Source organism: Quercus suber, unplaced genomic scaffold, assembly GCF_002906115.3.
Source record: "Quercus suber isolate HL8 unplaced genomic scaffold, Cork oak 2.0 scaffold_64, whole genome shotgun sequence".
Taxonomy (NCBI): Eukaryota; Viridiplantae; Streptophyta; class Magnoliopsida; order Fagales; family Fagaceae; genus Quercus; species Quercus suber.
In genome coordinates this window covers 142,439-161,566 of record NW_027069529.1, presented here as the reverse complement: position 1 = coordinate 161,566, position 19,128 = coordinate 142,439, and the positions used below count along the sequence as shown (strand labels likewise).

Below are 19,128 nucleotides of genomic sequence, written 5' to 3'. Positions count from 1 at the left end.
ATAATTGCATAGTGCAATTGCAATTGCACTGGATCCCAATCCCGAATTAACCACTCGAATTACTCATTGCCACTCCTTCTTCGTGACAGCTTGAAACTTCCAATAGGTTAATATGGTCTATCATTTCTTTGGCTTTAATCTTTAATTTTTTTTTGAGAGATCATTACACTATGCTGCTAAACTCGTAACTTGAATCCTTTCTTTCTAAACCTTCAAGTACTCTGTGCATAAGAAAATGTCAATTCAGTTACAATGTTCTTGACTTAATCTTTAATTAAATTATTTCAACTTGGCAAGTGTATTAGCATATCCTGTTCACATGGCTCATTTCTATCTTGCCATGTCCTTTCATTATGTACCAATAACAACAGAGCATGTTAACAATGATGAATAATGTTGTGGACCTAGTTAGGAATATGGACATCATTTTTTGTAATTAGTGCAAAATTATTCTTACTTAAATTTCACTTTTATTTAAGTTCACTATTGATAGATATGTCAACAATGATAATAATGTCGTGTACCTAGAATGGACAAGGATGGACAAGATAGGTTGACGAATCAACCGCGTGCTTTTGAACTTTTTGTACCTTTTATAGGACTAGATATAAAGAGTTTTAAAAAAATCATACAAAAAGTTATTTAAAAAAAAAAAAAAAAAAAACAAACAAACATATGGAAGAGGTTTAATACATTAAGAGACCCAAAATGTAGTCAAATGTTGGTGGATGATTCGTCCATGCTTTTATTCAAGGCACTTGGATTTCAAACGTCTCAAAGGACAGGATGGATTGAGATCTGTTAGAATACTGCACTAGCTAGCAAGATATAGATTGACATATCAACCATGAGATTTTGAATTTTTTGTATCTGTTACTGTTACAAAAAGTGACATAGGTACGACAAAAGATGTGTTCAATTTTTTTGCTTTGTTATTTTTTAAAAATTTATGTAATTTTCGTTATTTTAATTTTTGGGGTTTTGTGTTCTTGATTTTAGGTGTTTTTAAGGCTTTCACAGTAAAATTAGTGTTCTATTATGGTAGGATATTGATGAGAATCAGTTTAGAAATATTTTAACTTGCAGAATAAGTTTTTTTTGGTAACTTTTAATTAAATAGGTTTCCAAGATGTAAAACGAAAAAAAAAAAAAAATTGATATTTTTATTATTTCCGGTGGATTTCAATATTCAAGAGCTCCCTTATAGATTTAAGGATTTTGTTAAGTAAGAACGAGATTTAGCCCCTACTACGATTTGTATCCTATGTCTATTGATATCAAAGCTTGTTAATATCCTGATAGCTAACCTACTGCATTTTTTTTGTTTTGCGTTAGGTAATATTAGAGCTTTTTAATGATTTGGTATGACAAAAAACCAAGGTGAGCATAACAACCATGTTGAAAGAGATTAGGGGGTACAATCCTTTTGGGATGCACTCCAAACTTTTCAACAAAGTAGGAATGAGAATTCCATGAGATTTGCAATATGCTCATCAATCTTGGTTTCAAAGACAAAGGTGATCGTGATGATGGTAGAGGTATACATGTCAAAGACTGCTTATAATTGATCCATCAACCTGCGCCTTCATAATTTTAATGATATTCCATATATACTTTGAAGGGTCATACAAAGAAGATTTCATAGATTAGATCTTAGATCTTGGATATTTTGAAAATTATTTTTCTTGTAGAAAGATCCCTGAATATTAATTTCAAGGTGCAATTTGTAATAGGAAATTTTTTTATTGTAATGTAGCAGATTAGTGCAATGATATAGAGTATTTTAGAATGCGAAGGGGCAAGCCTAGAATTTTCTCATGGCCAAGAATGAAAAAGATGAAGGTAAACACTTCCTTTTCTTCTGATTTTGATAAAATTATGTTTCGTACAAGTCAAAATTATAAGGGAATAAACTCATATATTATGGATAGAAACAAGATTTTAGGCATTCAATTATCAAGTGAATTCAGGGTTCAATGATAACAAGCCAATTTTTGAGGAAGAAAATATTGAAAACGTTGAATGTGATGATGAGATTGAGACCAAGATACTATTTTGCACGAAATTATTGAAGAGACTCTAGAGGAAAACACAGAGTTAGATTGAAGTGATTTGTAAAATTGCATCGAGGAAAATATTGTGTCGAGGATATTGTTCTATTACAAATCTAATACGGTATCAATTAGAATCAGTTTAGGAATATTCTGTTTTGTAAAATAATTTTTCTGGAGCCATTAAATAGGCCTCCAAGATGTAAAATGAAATTAACAATTTACATTTTATAAAATTGAGGTTTTTATTTTTTTGGTAGATTCCAATATTCTTCCTTGTTGATTTGAGGATCTCCTTATTAATTTAAAGGTTTCATTAAGTTAGAACGAAATCTAATCCCTATCACGATTCTGTTCTACTTCAAAATGTTTATAAAAAAAAAAAAATCATACAAAATGTTAAAAAAACGAACATGTGGATGAGGTTTAATCCATTAACTTTAATAGACACAAAAAAAATGTAGTAGATGACTTGTTCATGCATTCATTCAAGGACAATGATGTATGAGAAATTATATCATGTATCGGCCACACCCAGATGTGAAAGAGAGAGAGAGAGAGAGAGAGAGAGAGAGGGGCAGTGTGTATACTTGCTTGTCATCATGCTCTACATCCGGACAATAATTCTTTATTATATATACGGCACCAAGCAAGGCAAATACTGCACACAATAAAAATCAGTGTCCGTAGCCTTTGCTCAAAACACATTCATTCAAACACTTCAGTCTTCACTGAACAAAAAATGGCAGCTACTCATATTGCTACTCCCATCTATGACCGTGTGAAAGAGGTTAAGGAATTCGACGAATCCAAGATGGGTGTCAAGGGCCTCGTTGATTCTGGCATTACCTCAATACCCAATATGTTCATTCACCCACCTGAGACTCTCTCCACCCTCAAAAAGCCCACCTCTCAAACATGCACCAAAAAGTCCATACCACTAATCGACCTTTCCAACTTCAACATCCCCACCAAACGACACCAACTTGTTGAACAAATCAGAGATGCCACTTCCTCATGGGGCTTCTTCCAAGTCATCAACCATGGGATACCTCTGTCAGTCCTAGACGAAACCATGAACGCAATCAAAGCCTTCCATGACCAACCCCATGAGGTCAAGTCCAAACTCTATACCCGTGCTCATGATAGGGAAGGGGTTATATACACGAGCAACTATGACTTGTACCGAACTAACGCTGCAACCTGGCATGACTCGCTCGCGGTTTGGTTGTCCCCAGAGAAAAGGCGTGCAGAGGAGAAGGAAATTCCTGAGGTTTGTAGGAAAGAGTTGCTTGCATGGGATTTGCATTCAGAAAAGGTGGCTGAGACTTTGTTGGAGTTATTGTCTGAAGGGTTAGGTTTGGGGGCTGAGAAGTTTAAGCCTTTAAGGACTTGGGGTTTTTGGTTACTAAGCTGATTGTGGGACACTACTATCCTTATTGTCCACAGCCGGATCTGACGGTGGGGCTTACACCTCACACAGATTCAGGGTTGACTGTGTTGTTGCAGAACCAGGTGGGAGGGTTGCAAGTGAAGCATGATGATGAGTGGGTGGATGTAGAGCCCATCCCTGGAGCATTGACGATCAACATTGGCGATACCATTCAGGTATAAACATATTTTCTTATGAAAAAAAAAAAAAGGAAACAAATTTCTCGGAACAATATTTTTCATGACTACTACTAATACTAGATGTTGCGATTTTTTTTTTCTTCTTGAATAACACGTTTTATTGAAAAACAAGGACAACAAAAAGGGGTTAGAAAGAAAAACTAGCCTCTCAGATTAAAAAATATGGATTGACACATAATGAAATAGTGTAAAAATAATAAGCTCATGTAAAAATAATGTTACTTTTATTACTATAAGTCATATCAAATTTTAGAAAATGATTAAATTGCAAAACACACTTCTAAAATTTAATTGGATAAAATAAAATATGTGGCAAACTTAGGTGTTACTTAACAAACATATCATAACAAGACGGACGAAGGGGTTGTTAATCAAATCAATCCCCTAACTAATTAAAGCAAGCATATCAAAATTTTGAAATGTTAGGAGGCAAAATCAAAATGATCCTAAACTTTAAGATGTGCTTCACAATTTAGTCTAATTCAATAGTATAACCAAAGGGAGGATTTAGACCTTGGTTGGTTATCCTAATATAGGAGAATATCCTATATAACTGGGCATTAGACTATGTTTTATAAAGGTCTCAATAATAATAACAATACATTAGTTAGTGTGTAACTATTAACATGTCTCACGTCACTCCATGTGTATGACTATCGTAAGACGTAATTTATAAGAAAATGGTGCTCCTATAATTTATGTTTCTCCCCTATGAATGAAATTTATTGATAGATTCAATATAACTAAGTGTAAGATGCCATTTTAAATCCGTAACATTACGAGTGTTTTTATTTATAATAAGAAATTGTTCTTCAAATTCCTTAATTTGAAATCCTCAAATTCAAACATTATTTATAGAATTTTGTGCATGTTATTCAATAAAAACACTTACATCATGTGTTTTTGCTGTGTCATGTTCTCTGCGTACATGTTAGAAAGTTTTGTCACAGTTCTCACTAATTTTGTAATTTTTTATTTAATTATTTTCTAACAGATAATGTCTAACGACAAATATATAAGCGTGGAGCATCGTGTTTTGGCTAAGGCATCTAAAGAGCCACGTATCTCAGTTGTGGCATTTTTCAACTTGGAGACTGAGAGTGATACTAATTACTTTGGACCATTACCAGAATTATTGACACCCGATAAACCAGCTCTTTATCGCAATTTCACGATGCCAGAATTCCAAGAAGGTTTTTACAGCAAGGGATTGGATAGCAAGTCTTTCATTCAAAAAATCAGGCTGTGAAATGAGAATGCTAACTAAATAAAGCTACAAGTAGAATATTTTCACAAAAATTTCACAACAAAATCTAATTGGCAAGCTTTAATTGGTTCTCATCTTGGCCCATCATTTGTATTACTTTTTCACTTACCATTAATAGTTTACCACCTACACTATGTTGTGAAATTGTTCTGAAAATATTATAATTGTAGCACTATTCATACTAAAGAGCAACTTTAAAGTCAATATAATGCATGTTGCATATTTATGTACCTATATGAATGGAATGGAGTGATCCATTCCTTGCTCAAGAATGTGTATTGCTTGAGGCATAATAAATGACGCAAACTCAAGTACTTAGCTTAAAGCTACCCAACTATGAATAAAATTCATGCTAAATAAGCTTTTAGTATATATTTTGTTTCATATTGCTTTTTTCTTGAACCAATTTTTCAATCTGAGTGGTACCTCTTCCAAATAAGAAAAGTACAAGGACCAACATTTATTATCCAATTAACTTGAAGCACCCTATAACGTAATGGGTTCCAAAATACAGAGATCAACATATTTCTTTATCATTGTACACTCTTGACATGAAAGTCACTCTATAAATATAAATACTTGTCGAGTCTTGGGAGTAAGAGTCAGAGTTTAAATTTTCAAAAGAAAATTTCACATACATATTCACTAATATTAAATTACAGTAAAATTTTTATTTTGTATATAAAAAAAAATACATTTACTTCTTTTCCCTCTTTTGAGTTAGGATCTCTAAATAGACTTTTAGCTTAAAACTGTAACTCACTTTAAGAAGGAAAAAAATCATAGGCATGGGACCCAAAGATTGGAGAAATCATAAATTAGAAGTGGGACAACCAAATGACAATTTCATACTGTATAAGAAATACCCATTGGGAAATGTCATAATTGCTTCTTTTTTTTCCAATTGCTTTTACCAGCTGTACAACTTCATCTCACCAATGGAACAAAGTCATATGAAAAGCTCACAACAAATTAATATAAAACATTTTAACCTCACAAAGAAAAGAAAATTACACTATAAGACACTGCTGGCTCCAAAGCTTTTGACTTCTTCTAGCCTATAATTGGAATTACATTATGAGAGGAGGCCAAATTTAACACGCGCTCAAAATATTCTTCCCGTTCCAAGCATTGGTTCTCAACTGTTATTACTGCCAACCACCATTCTGTTAATCACAGTTACCACCCATATATCGAGTTTGGACCTCTACCACCAGCTGAACCTCCATAACCACAAGCTGCTCCTCTTTGACCAGGAGGAGGCATACCACACTCCCAAGTCCATTCATTGGCCTTGCGGTGAATATGGCCCTTCACCGTAGCCTCCAACTTGGGGCTCACGATTTTGGTTATAACCCCCATTCTAGTTTCCTTTAGGATTGGTGCCTATTTGGACCCCCAGGAGGACCGTGTGGCCTTCCATATTGTTGATGACTAGGTCCAGTAGACACTGGAGGTTGTGTATTGATGGGATGATTAGGCCTATGCCAATGTTGCGAATGATCTTACTCGGTATGTTGAATGGGAGGCAGGTGGGCATGCTGTTGAGGGTGCTGCAATTTCTCTCTCTTTGCTATTTCTTCATTTTGTCGTTGTTTTTTAATTTTTTTTTCCATTTAATTACTAATTTGATGATTCATACTGCGCCAGGTTACATGATCAAAAGATAAAGCATGGTTACAACAGTAGCACCATAGCACAAAGGGACTCTCACAAAACTCAAACCCCAAATACACATAAACAACTCTCTCTCACCAGAAGCACGTGATAAGAGAATTTGAAGATTTTCTATAAATCCAAAGCACGACTTAGCTCTATACTGCTCTCTATTCAATATTGCGGCACAAGTCAATTCTCATGCTATTAAAAAGAGCCGCCTTTATATACATCATGAGTTTGGCCAGGGCTTAATGCTCTTTAGTTGCTGAGGTTACTGATGTTTGTAGGAAACAGAAGGTTGCATGGGAATCGCATGCAACACAGGTGGCTAAGGCTTTGTAGGAGTTATAGTTTAAAGGGTTAGGATTGCAGGCTGAGAGGTTTAAGAATTAATATTTACTTCTTTTTTCTCTATAGAGAGACCGTCGGTTTAACCGTTTAAGACCTACTAGATAGTAGATACATGTAAAAATGAATATGACTTTAAATTTTCAGGTTTGCATAACATGTACGTGAAGTTCAATTTCGCTGCTATTTTGTGGAGCACTTGATGACATCCGTTTGCTATTTCAAATTTCCAACATGATTATATGTCTTTGATTTTCAGGTTTTGCCATAAGTTATTTCGTCTATGAGTTCATGAAGATAGTTCTCAAAGTTGAGTCCGCATGGAAGTGCAATTCTGCCATAAAATACATTGGAGAACGCTTCTGCCAGACAATTGAACTCTTTTTAAACTTTTAAAACAAAAACTGATGGAAGTTTTCCATCAATGAATCTTCTCCGTTAACTTTTTTTTTTTTTTTTTTTTTTTTTGAAGAAAAGTGAAAACATAATGTCTTGATGTTCTGATCCCATGTTCTTGATGTTCTGGAGACTTGAACTCCGGAATTTGCCCCTCCTACATCCTATAAAAACTTGTACTTGTGGGAGTGTTAGGAGTTTTACTTGTTGCTGATGATGACATGAGGAATGAGGGTGCTTGGGTAGCATTGAGCCAATCACTTGGTTTCATGTTTCTCAACACACTCCTGGCTCCTCATGCCTAACTAGTGACGCTCTTAAGGGCTTTGTGAGGGGGACCTGCCTAGTCTCTCTAGCTAAGTTGGATCGATGAGCAGTGATGAGGGGTAGCATGTGGAGGCACCCTGCTCCACATGATGCCCTAAGGCCATGGCAGAGGAGGACCATGGTGGGTAGAGAAGGATTTTGATAATGGGCAGTAGCAGGTGGTGTTGACCTTATGTGGGGGTGCATGGCATTAGTGGCTTAGTTGTTGGTTCCTTGTGTGTGAGCTTGGTGGCTGGAGTGCAAGGGAGGGTTGGGCTGCTATGATGATTGAATGCTGTGTGCAAGGTATTGGGCTAGTGGGGGCTGGCTGAATGTACGGAAAAGTGTTAGTGGGCCGATGGTAGTTACTTTATGTGTTGTATGTGGGCATGTTGTGTGGGCTGTAGTGCTGATGAGAGGCCTTGAGCATGGGCTAAGCCTCCCAAAAAGTGTGAGAACATATTGTGCGGGCTGCAGGAGGATGGGCAGAGACCCTATGGTTTGCTGAGACATGGGCTGTGCATGTGTAGCATGTGCAGTGGTAATTACCAAGCAGTTTCTAACTTTTCTAATGATTAGATCTACTGTGTAGGGGTTGGAAACATGGAGAGCAAGCCAAGACAGCATCAATTGAAGGTGTCCTAAGTCAAAACACAAGTGGCAAATTGTCTAAGACCCAGACAGTTACTAGGCAGTAATTGCTATAACAGTTAATTCTCTGTATATAATCCTAAGGTTGTTGGGGGTGTCAACAACAAAGTGTAGTTTGGCCTTAAGAAAATTCTTTGTAATTCTCTAGGCTTGTAAAAGGGTTTCCTTTATACTTGAGATTAAGTAATAAAGGTTGGGGGTGGGTTTCCTTTAAATATTGTATGTGTTGTGTGTTTAAACATCCCTATATGTTCTAAGTATTACTGCAGTGTGTGTGTGGTGTTGGGTGAGACTAAGTTAGGGACTTAGGATCATCACAAGCAGAAAATTTGAGTGAAAAATTGACTAAGTTAGGGACTTAGGATCATCACAAGCAGAAAATTTGAGTGAAAAATTGACCCTATGACAGGAAGTGACCATCGCACAAAGGATGCATAATAGTATTAATTAATCACATAATACTAGCATGCTATAAATTGGTTCAACTTCACTAGAAAATTTAAAACATACACTTATAATTTCTTCTAGTAGTCGTATTATGGATTAATTTACAATAAATAAATTGATAAAGAATGCTAAGAATTTCTTTTATTATTCAAGCAGTCAATAAAACTAGAGTCATAACAAAAATTCATAACAATAATAGTATATATGTAAGGTGATATGTAAATTGGGCAGTGATGTGAAATTTTTATCGTCACCCTCGCCACAAATCAAGCAATCAATAAAACTAAAGTCACAAAAATTATTCATAACAATAATAGTTTATATGTAAGGTGATATGTAAATTTGGGGGTGATATGAAATCTTTGTTGTCACTCTCGCTAGAAATTGGAAATTTGCAATTTTCCATGTACATTGACATGAGTTAGGATTGTGTGCCTATCGGATTGGGTAAGTTGAGGATAAAAATTTTAACCAATCCACCATTGACAGGTTGGAAAAATTGCAAACCGCCGCCAACCCACCAACTGCAAAAATTAGAATGTTGGTTGAAAATTTGGGCAGTTTTGACTCTACACATTAAGTGGGTTATGCAAGTTAGTTTTAGTTATGTGTCATATACTAAATTTTAAAATTTATTTGGCCATTTAGAGATAAATTTAAGAAGTTGTATTTCTTTTAAATCCTATAAATCATTGAAGAAAACTACAGTAAGTAACCCACTTTCCCATAGATCAAAGTATACGTGACCACATTTCCTATAGACTAAAACTTTGAGTACTTTAAAATCAACCTTTTCTAAAAAATAAATTAATAATAAAAACTATAAGTATCATAACCATGTCACTATATACGTTTACAAATATGTTGGAAAGTATCATTCATTTTTCATTTAAAACATGTGTAAATTATGGAGTTAACAAAATTTAATTAAATTCTAGGTTAAAATGCAAATTAAATCCTCCAAGTTTGACTAAAATTCATTTCAAGCTTCTAACTTTACTTTCGTTTAATTGAGTCCTCTAAGTTTTAAATTTATTCAATTCAGGCATTTAGTCCAATTCCGTTAAAAAATTACCATTAAGTATGTAATTAACTAATAAAAAATGATTTATTGAAAAAAAAAATTCTCACATAAAATATCTATAAAAATTTTTAAATTTATAATATTTTTACATGAGAAAAATATTTTTTTTAATATCAATTTTTTGGTTAGGCATCTGTATATGGTACTTGTATGTGTGCTGTAGACTAATATTGTGATATAACAATTACTGTATTGTTAGTTACTGCACTGTTAGTGGGAAACAATTTGTTAGTTAGATAATAACCAGGGGGGTTAGTGAGGTTAGTTAGGATCTAAATGATATAAGAGGAATTACTGAATTATATTAGCCATTGATGAATAATACTGTGACTAAACACACCTTCTCTCTCTCTCTACTCTTCTCCTCTGTTTCTCTCTTCTTCTTTACATTTCTGCTATGGAGGCCCAGGTACCCTTGAAGTGACCTACCCTAAATTTCCTACCCCAATTCAGTTCCTAACATTGGTATCAGAGTAGTTTGATCCCAAATCACCACCATGACTGAAACACGCACAAGTTACAAAACTTTGAAAAAATTGCAACTTGACCAAGATTTCAGAGACCCATGAGCATGCATTACAAGAGATTCATAAACAAATACAAGCCATTAATGTGTTCATGCAGAGGATGGTTGAGAATGATGAGAAGAGACAACAATTCCCAATTTCTAGATCACGAGCTCTCACCAGCAATGCCAACAATCTTGATTCTTTAGCTGTTTATTACATCAAGAATCTGAAAATGGCTTCATATCATTTTGATGGGGAAGCTTTAATCTGGTTCTAGGATGTCGAACAAGCTGGGGGATTTGCTAGTTAGGAAATCTTTGTTAAAGTCCTTCAGATTTGTTTTGGTGTCACAGCATATGATAACCCAATGGAGGCACTCACTAGACTCAAACAAACTTCTACTGTAGTTGATTATAAAGTTAACTTTGAGATTTAGTCAAATAGAATTGCTGGATTGTCTGAGTCCCATAAACTGAGTTGTTTTTTGAGTGAGCTTGGGGATGAGATTAGGTTACCAGTAAGAATGTTAATACCTAAATCTCTTAATGAAGCTTTTAGTTTAGCTAAAATCCAAGAAGAGTACCTATTGATTTGTAAGAAAAGTTTTAGTAGGACTGTGATTGAAAGGAAGAGTACCTTCGATTTTGGGTTTACCTAAATTTGAAGGAAAGGGTGATACAAGGGGTTAGACTTCCATTACAGGCGTTAACTAGTACCCAAATGGAGGAAAGAAGGAAGCAAGGTTTATGTTATAACTGTGATGAAAAATGACAAATGGGGCATAAGTGCAACGGAGCAAAGTTGTTCTTGCTTGATGGTTGGGATTTGGAAGCTGATCACAAAACTGATTCCAAGTTTGGTTTGCAATTGGTTGAATTAAAGGATGATGGGGGTGGTGATGGGACATTCAAATCTTGTGAAGGACAATGAGGCTATGGTTTCTCTTGCTGAAATCACTTTGTATGCCTTAGTAGGAAATCCTTCATCTCAAACCATGAGGGTTAAAGGGAGGATTAAGAATCAAGAAGTGGTGTCTCTCATAGATTCTGGGAGTACATACAACTTCTTAGATGCTGCAGAATTGCCTGCCTTACAATTACAATTGGATACTTCTCAGATTTTAGAGGTGAAGGTAGCTAATGGCAGTATTATCAAGACTTTGGGTGTGTGTCATGGAGTTACTATTTCTGTGCAAGGATACAAGTTTTTAGTGGACTTAAATGTCTTACATTTGGGAGGGTGTGCAGTAGTACTTGGAACTCAATGGTTGGTTACTCTTGGAGAGATTATCTGGGACTTCAAGTTATTAACCATGAAGTTCTTTTATCTGGTTAAAAGGGTCTTTCTACAGGGTCTACACCTCATAGGGTCCACTTTTCTAGATGCTGACAATCTCTTTCATGGTTCAACAAAGAAGGGACTAGTCCTTTAGATTGAAGTTGTCAACAACAACTCTTCAGAACAACCCTTATTACCTGCTGCATTGTCTGACTTGCTAGCACAGTTCTCTAAAGTGTTTGAACTACCTACTAGTTTACCCCCAATTCATGGGCATGAGCATCAAATTACACTTAAAGAGGGCATTCCATCAGTTTGTGAAAGGCCTTACAGGTATCCCTATTTTCAGAAATTAGAAATTGAAAAAATTGTTCATGAATTACTTAAACTTGGATCCATTCAGCCTAGTTAGAGTCCTTTTTCTTCACTTGTCTTACTAGTTAGAAAGGTTGATGGTAGTTGGAGGACGTGCATTGATTATAGGGCCTCAAATAAGGCCACCATCAAGGATAAGTTTCCAATTCTTGTAGTGGATGAGTTGTTGGATGAACTTGCTAGATCTACCATCTTTTCTAAGTTGGATTTAAGGTCAGGTTACCACCAAATTCCTATGAAATTTGAGGATGTTCGTAAAACTGCATTTAGGACTCATGAAGGTCACCATGAGTTCCTTGTGTTGCCCTTTGGTTTGACCAATGCCTCTTCTACATTTCAAGCTCTTATGAATGTAATCTTTAAGCCTTATTTGAGAAAGTTTGTCTTGGTCTTTTTTGATGATATTTTGGTCTTTAGTTCTTGTCTATACGATCATCTTTCTCACTTAAGAACTGTTTTGGAGGTTTTGTTATCCCATTAGTTATATGCTAAGAAGTCCAAATGTGTATTTGGTTGTGCTAAGGTAGAATATCTGGGTCATATTATCTCTGGAGAAGGAGTTAAAGCTGATCCCAAAAAGGCTATGGCTATGCAACAATGGCCAATTCCACAAAATGTCAAGGCCTTAAGGGGCTTTTTGGGTCTCACAGGGTATTACCGAAAGTTTATTCAGGGTTATGGGGCTATTGCTCAACCCTTAACTAACCTTATTAAGAAAGATGGATTCCATTGGTCTGATAGTGTTCTGGTTGCTTTCAATAAACTTAAGGATGCAGTAGCTCAACCCCCAGTTTTGGCTCTTCCTAATTTTTCAAAGCCCTTCATCATAGAGTGTGATGCCTCTGGATTTGGGTTAGGAGCTATCCTAATGCAAGACAATCGACCCATAGCTTTCCACAGCCAGGTCTTGAGAGGTAAACATCTTAACTTGTCTACCTATGAAACTGAACTTCTAGCTTTGGCCACTGCTGTTAAGAAATGGAGGCCTTACTTGCTTGGTAGGCCTTTCATTGTGAGGACTGATCACCAGAGCCTTAAGTTTTTATTAGAGTAGAGGATTGCTACACCTGCTCAGTAGAAATGGCTTGCCAAGCTATTGGGGTATGCTTTTGTATTGGAATACAAGAAGGGTATTGAAAATAAGTGGCTGATGCTTTATCTAGGAGATCTGACCTCTTACTTGCAATGTCTTATCACATTGAGTTGTCTCAGCACCTTGAGTTGTCTCAGCTACAAGTGTCATAAAGGACTAGTTTCTTATTTCTCCTCTCGGTTCCTGATCCTAATTGGTTGACTATTCTTAAGAATAGTTACACTCAAGACCAATTTATGCAGCACCTCATTTAATTAATTCATGTTGGTACTTTTACCAAAGGTTTTACTTGGCAGAATGGCTTGGTTTTTTACAAGGGTATGTTCTTTTTGGGTCTTCAATGTCCCCTAAAGTCACAAGTACTCCATTTGGTTCATAGCAGCCCTATTGCTGGCCATTCTGGTTTCCTCAAATCACACCATAGAGCAAAAAGGGAGTTCTTTTTGCATGGCATGAAAGCTGCCATTAAGAAATTTGTTAGGGAATGTGATTTGTGCCAATGAATCAAGTTTGAAACTTCAGTCCAAGTTGGTTTACTTCATCCCTTGCAAATCCCCACTACTCCTTGGACTGATGTGAGCTTGGATTTTATTGAAGGTCTTCCTAAGTCTCAAAGCTTTGAGGTGATTTTAGTTGTGGTGGACAGACTAACAAAGTATGTTCATTTTATTCCTCTCTCTCACCCTTATATTGCTACTAAAGTTGCTTCCTTGTATATACATTACATTTTTAAACTCCATGGCATGCCTGCTTCTATTGTGAGTGATAGAGATGCTGTATTCACTTCCTTGTTTTGGTCTGAACTCTTTAGATTGCAAGGAACTGAGTTGCCCATGTTCATTGCTTATCATTCTTAGTCTGATGGCCAAACTGAGGTTGTTAATAGAAGCTTGGAACAATACTTGAGAGCCTTCTCTAGTGATAAGCCAAACAAATGGGCAGAGTGGCTTTCTTTGGTTGAGTTCTGGTTCAATTCTAATTTTCATACTAGACACTCTTAGAAGTCATCCTGCTGCTGCTCAGGCAAAGATGAAATCTCAGGCTAATAAGCACAGGTTGGATAGATCATTTGCTATTGGTGAGTGGGCCTATTTAAGACTACAATCTTATAGTCAGAGGACTTTGGCTTATAAAGGGAAGAGGACTTTGGCTTAAGACTAAAACCTTATAGGCAGAGGACTTTGGCTTATAAAGGGAAGTGGAAGCTATCACCAAGTTATTTTGGACCTTTTTAGATACTGCAGAAGGTAGGAACTGTGTCTTACAAGTTGGATTTACCTCCTGTCTCTAAGGTCCATCCTGTCTTCCATATCTCTTGCTTAAAATTGAAGCTTGGTCAATAGGTCACTCCTATACCAGCCTTACCACCCGTGGATGAGGAAGGGTAGGTCACTATTGAGCCTATAGCTATTTTGCAATCAAGGACTAGAACTTTGAGATCTTGTGTGATTACTGAGGTTCTGGTGCAGTGGTTTGGCTATCCTCCTAAATACGTAACCTGGGAATCTTTGTATAGTCTTTAGCATATTTTTTCCTCACCTTGTGGGTAAAATGCTTTGAATGGGGAGGGTAATGTTAGGCATCTGTATATGGCACTTCCATGTGGGTTGTAGACTAATATTGTGATATAACAATTACTGTATTGTTAGTTACTGCACTGTTAGTGGGAAACAGTTAGTTAGATAATAACCAGGGGGTTAGTAAGGTTAGTTAGGATCTGAATGGTATAAGAGGAATTACTGAATTGTATTAGCCATTGATGAATAATACTGTGACTAAACACACTTTCTCTCTCTCTCTCTCTCTCTCTACTTTTCTCCTATATTTCTCTCTTCTTCTCTACGTTTCTGCTATGGAGGCCCAGGTCCCTTTGAAGTGACCTACCCTAAATTCCTACCCCAACTCAGTTTCTAACATTTTTAAAGAAAGTGGACGGAAGACCTAAATTGAATAAATTTGAAACTTAAAGAACTCAAATGAACAAAAGTAAAGTTAAAAAACTGAAATGGATTTCAGTTAAACTTAGATGATGTAATTTGCATTTTAGTCTAAATTTTGTATATAGGCGAGTTGGATTAAGTCTTGACGATTTTAAAAAAAAAATATTAAAAAAAAAAAAAAAAACCTAACTTGATGCCTAACTCAACCCGCCATTTTAATAGTTTAACCCACCCAAGGCACTTGAAAATCAATTTATATGTTAGGACATATGTGAATTACGTTAGGAATATATGTCAATGTAAAATTGACTAATCCTTTGATAAAATACACTTTATTTGTAATTGTGTAAATCTAGGATGTGTTTAATACTTCAAGGAACAAGGTTTCAAGTCCAAGTGTTAAAGCCATGCAAATATGTCCAAGAATCAAGTGAAGAAGTGTTGGATTTTAAAACTCGATAGTAATTAGCTCGACAGATAGCATCTATCGAGGTTTAAAAGGCAGCTTTAACCCGATGCTCGACAGCTTCTCGATAGATACCTATCGATCGAGATTTAAGAAAATCAGTTTTTCAGATCTGATTTCACTCCAATCCATGTATACATGTTTGGACTTTCTTTTCTCACAACTCTAGCCATATATAAGGATTATTTTCAAGGCCATCACAGCTGATGGAAGTGAGTGCAACTTGATGCAAAGGTTTTTCACAAGCATATCGTGATTGGAGACAATTTATCCTAGTTCATTTTTCTTTTTAAGAAGCTGTTGTGTTTGTACGCCATAGGGTTTTGTAACCAAGGAGTTTTGTAATCTTCATCATGTTGATGAACTGAAAAACTTTGCAACCAACATCATTCTCAAGTTGGTGGTTATTCACGTACTTGGATTCATGCATCAATTGATTAGTCACGTCCTGGAAGCCATGCATTGAAAGGAGAGATTGTTACTACAGAACAAGTCTAATTGGGTATTAGGGTAAGTGTTCAACTGTAGGTTGGTATAAGGTATTGTGATTTCTTTACTTGTAACCGCTTGTTGTGATAATAGTGGATTTTTGGAAGTGTTAATCTTAAAATCACTCAGTGGAGTTTTTGCCTTTGAGGTTTTCTTAATTCGTAAACCAATCACCGTGTCAGCTTTATTTTCTGCTGCATATTAACTTAGTTGGTGATTTGTTTGTGCTACCACACGTATTGCATGTTAATTAATTTAATTAATTACTTAGTTAATTAATTGATTAATTTATCATAATAAGTTAATACATTCTAGACTTATCATTATATACATATGAAATAGGGCAGCACAGTGCATAATGTAATGGATCAAACAATTTGAGCGAATTGAGCAGATTGTTGCAAGACATGACTGTGCAAGCAGCCGAGCCCACTAGCTAGCACGTGCATTGATATGCACTACAATTTCAGATGCTTTCCATCTCCCCTTAGAAAAATCTAAAAACTATGATTGATGCATATGCTCAGTCAAACACGAGAGAGTACGGTGGCCTTTCTGCCCTCCCAACCTCCTCCCTTTTCTTGTCCACATCCAGATGCAATCATGGAAGGTAATTATAATGCAGTCATAGGTACATGTACCTGTTGGAAGTTCATGTAGATGAACGCTGTGAATTGTTTTCATATTGCCATGTCGTCATTTTCATTTATTTTAACTTATAAAGTCTTTTGTTATAGGATAAAATATTTAAAGTTCAACCTTCACTTATACTAAAATTAATTAATATTTTAGTTTTATAATAAAAAGTAATTAATTGAAACAGACGCGGTAAATTAAAACCATCTCTCTCTCAAAAAAAAAAAAAAAAAAAAAAACCAATGCCTTATTATTATCATCTTTTTCTTTTGGAGGATGGGTATCCCACTCGGGCCACCCTTACTCGTAAGCACAAATATTGCCTTGGAGACTTTGGTGTATGAGTACAGATGTAACATGTTGTATATAGACTCTATATTAGTTGTATATAGATGTAACATGTTTCTTAGTTTTTTCTATATGAATAAAATTGTAGATTTTCAAAAAATAGACTCTATATTATGGAGGATAGATACATGTAGATAATGAAGATAGCTGAAACTTGAAGGACACTAATAAATGGTTGGAACATTTTAATATTAATTAATTAAAATGAATAAATATTACAACATAAATGTAAAGATGTGAGAATAAATATGGAAGATAAGGAGTTAGTAAAAATGTTTAATCTCACGTTGAAAAGAAGAGAGACTATTTAATGGGTTAACATAAATTGTCTCAGATACTAGTTCTTCAAAGAAGATTTCTTTGCTCTTCTTGATATATTCTTCATGGCGTTAGGTAGGATATAGACAGTAACAACAAGAGCAAGAGAGTTGGTATGTTCATATGTGGATCCAATAGAAGATTCGGAAAGACTATTCTCACAAATTTCAGAACGATAGCTGAAACAGATTGTTGTGACTTTTAGGCTTTAGCTCGCCTAAACCTTTCCAATGAAACTTTTCCGCCCATGCATTCTAACGTTTCTCCAAAGTCCAAAACTCCAAATTCAACATAGGTAGGCGCGGTCTTGAAATTTTAGGTTTAAGTAAATAGTATTGAATTGGTCATAGATGACACATATATATATATATATATATTGAGAATATAGATGACATATATATGGAGTAAGATCTTCTAAGTTGGTGTATATATATTCAAGGCGGGCTTGATATAATTTGAAGGCCTAAGCCAATAAATTTAAGTGGGACCTTTTATATATAAATGTCAATTAAATAAATTTATTTAATATTAACCGAATCAAGGTTAATTTGATGAATTAATACAAACCAGACCAAAGTTGATTTCATATAGAGATTTAAATATCATAGTTCAAGCATAAGATTCAAAATAATAAAATAAAATTCTTTTTTAATTAAAAAAAAAGAGGTTTACTTTTTCTTGGATATAAATCGATATATGGTTAAGTAAAGTTGTAACCTAATATTTAATTGTATATTTTGGTGTTACAAGAGAGATAAAGATTATTTGGTGTGTAGCTATGTAGAAGATTAGATACCTAATTTTGATAATTTACCGTGTAAAATATAGTTTTGCAAAAACTAAAGTCTCAATTTATTAGGATAAATTAATCATTATTGATGAAATGGCATATTTACAGCATTTATGTTTTTGAACAATATAGGATTTTATTGGGTTAGGTTTTTTTATGTTGGCTTTTTATTTATTTATTTATTTATTTATTTTGGAGGCTTTGTTAGAGATTAGAAAAAGGAAAATGTCAAATCTACTATACACATTTTACTACCAGCAACTATGGATCCAAGTATCAACATTATGGGGGCATTGTTAAGGATTTGCAAGTCATTTTAACAAAGAGCAATTGCGTGCAAAATTTTCAAGTAGAAAATGGCTTCCTTCCCCTAGACTAAACAATAAAAACACAGTAAAACTGATTCCCAACACCCCCGCCACCCCCCCACCCCAAAAAAAAAAAAAACTGCTTCCTGACAGTGAAGATTCTAGTTTGAAGCTTAAAATATTTGACATGAATATTATTCAAAACCCAGATGTAAATGGCACACCAAATGCACTCTACCTCTGGCATTATGGCTACAGTTGTCGTAGACACATGCACGACCCGTGTTTCTGTCTAAGGCACGTTGAACCCAATACTGAACACCATTTTCAGCCTTAAGAATAGAGAAATAAATACATAAATAAAGATACATCAGCTGTATATATAAGCATATACAAAGATAGGTTGTAATAATGATATAAGTTTGAAGAATATTCATTTGTAAAATGAATTAAATGGAATTGCGAGATCTGGAATTTTCCTTATGAAAATTCAAGTTTTAGGGTGTTTGATCGGTTGAGACTTTAGTTCGATCGATCAAAGCAGTGAGAAAGACTTTTATATATATATTAAGAGATTTTGTGTGTGTGTGTGTGTGTGTTAAGTTCATTCTACACATGTCAGCAAAAAAAGAAAAAAAAAAAAAAGAAAAAAGAGTATACTCTAGACACCCTTAAGCCTTTTATTGTAATTTTTAAAAAAGTAAAATTTAGATATACAGTATCTTAAGTTTACATCA

General features: G+C 35.0%; 1 pseudogene; it reads left to right on the top strand.

Moving 5' to 3' along the window:
- Positions 1–2,633: 2,633 nt before the first annotated feature.
- Positions 2,634–5,320, top strand: LOC112002282 (1-aminocyclopropane-1-carboxylate oxidase homolog 4-like; annotated as a pseudogene).
- The last annotated feature ends 13,808 nt before the right edge of the window (positions 5,321–19,128 follow it).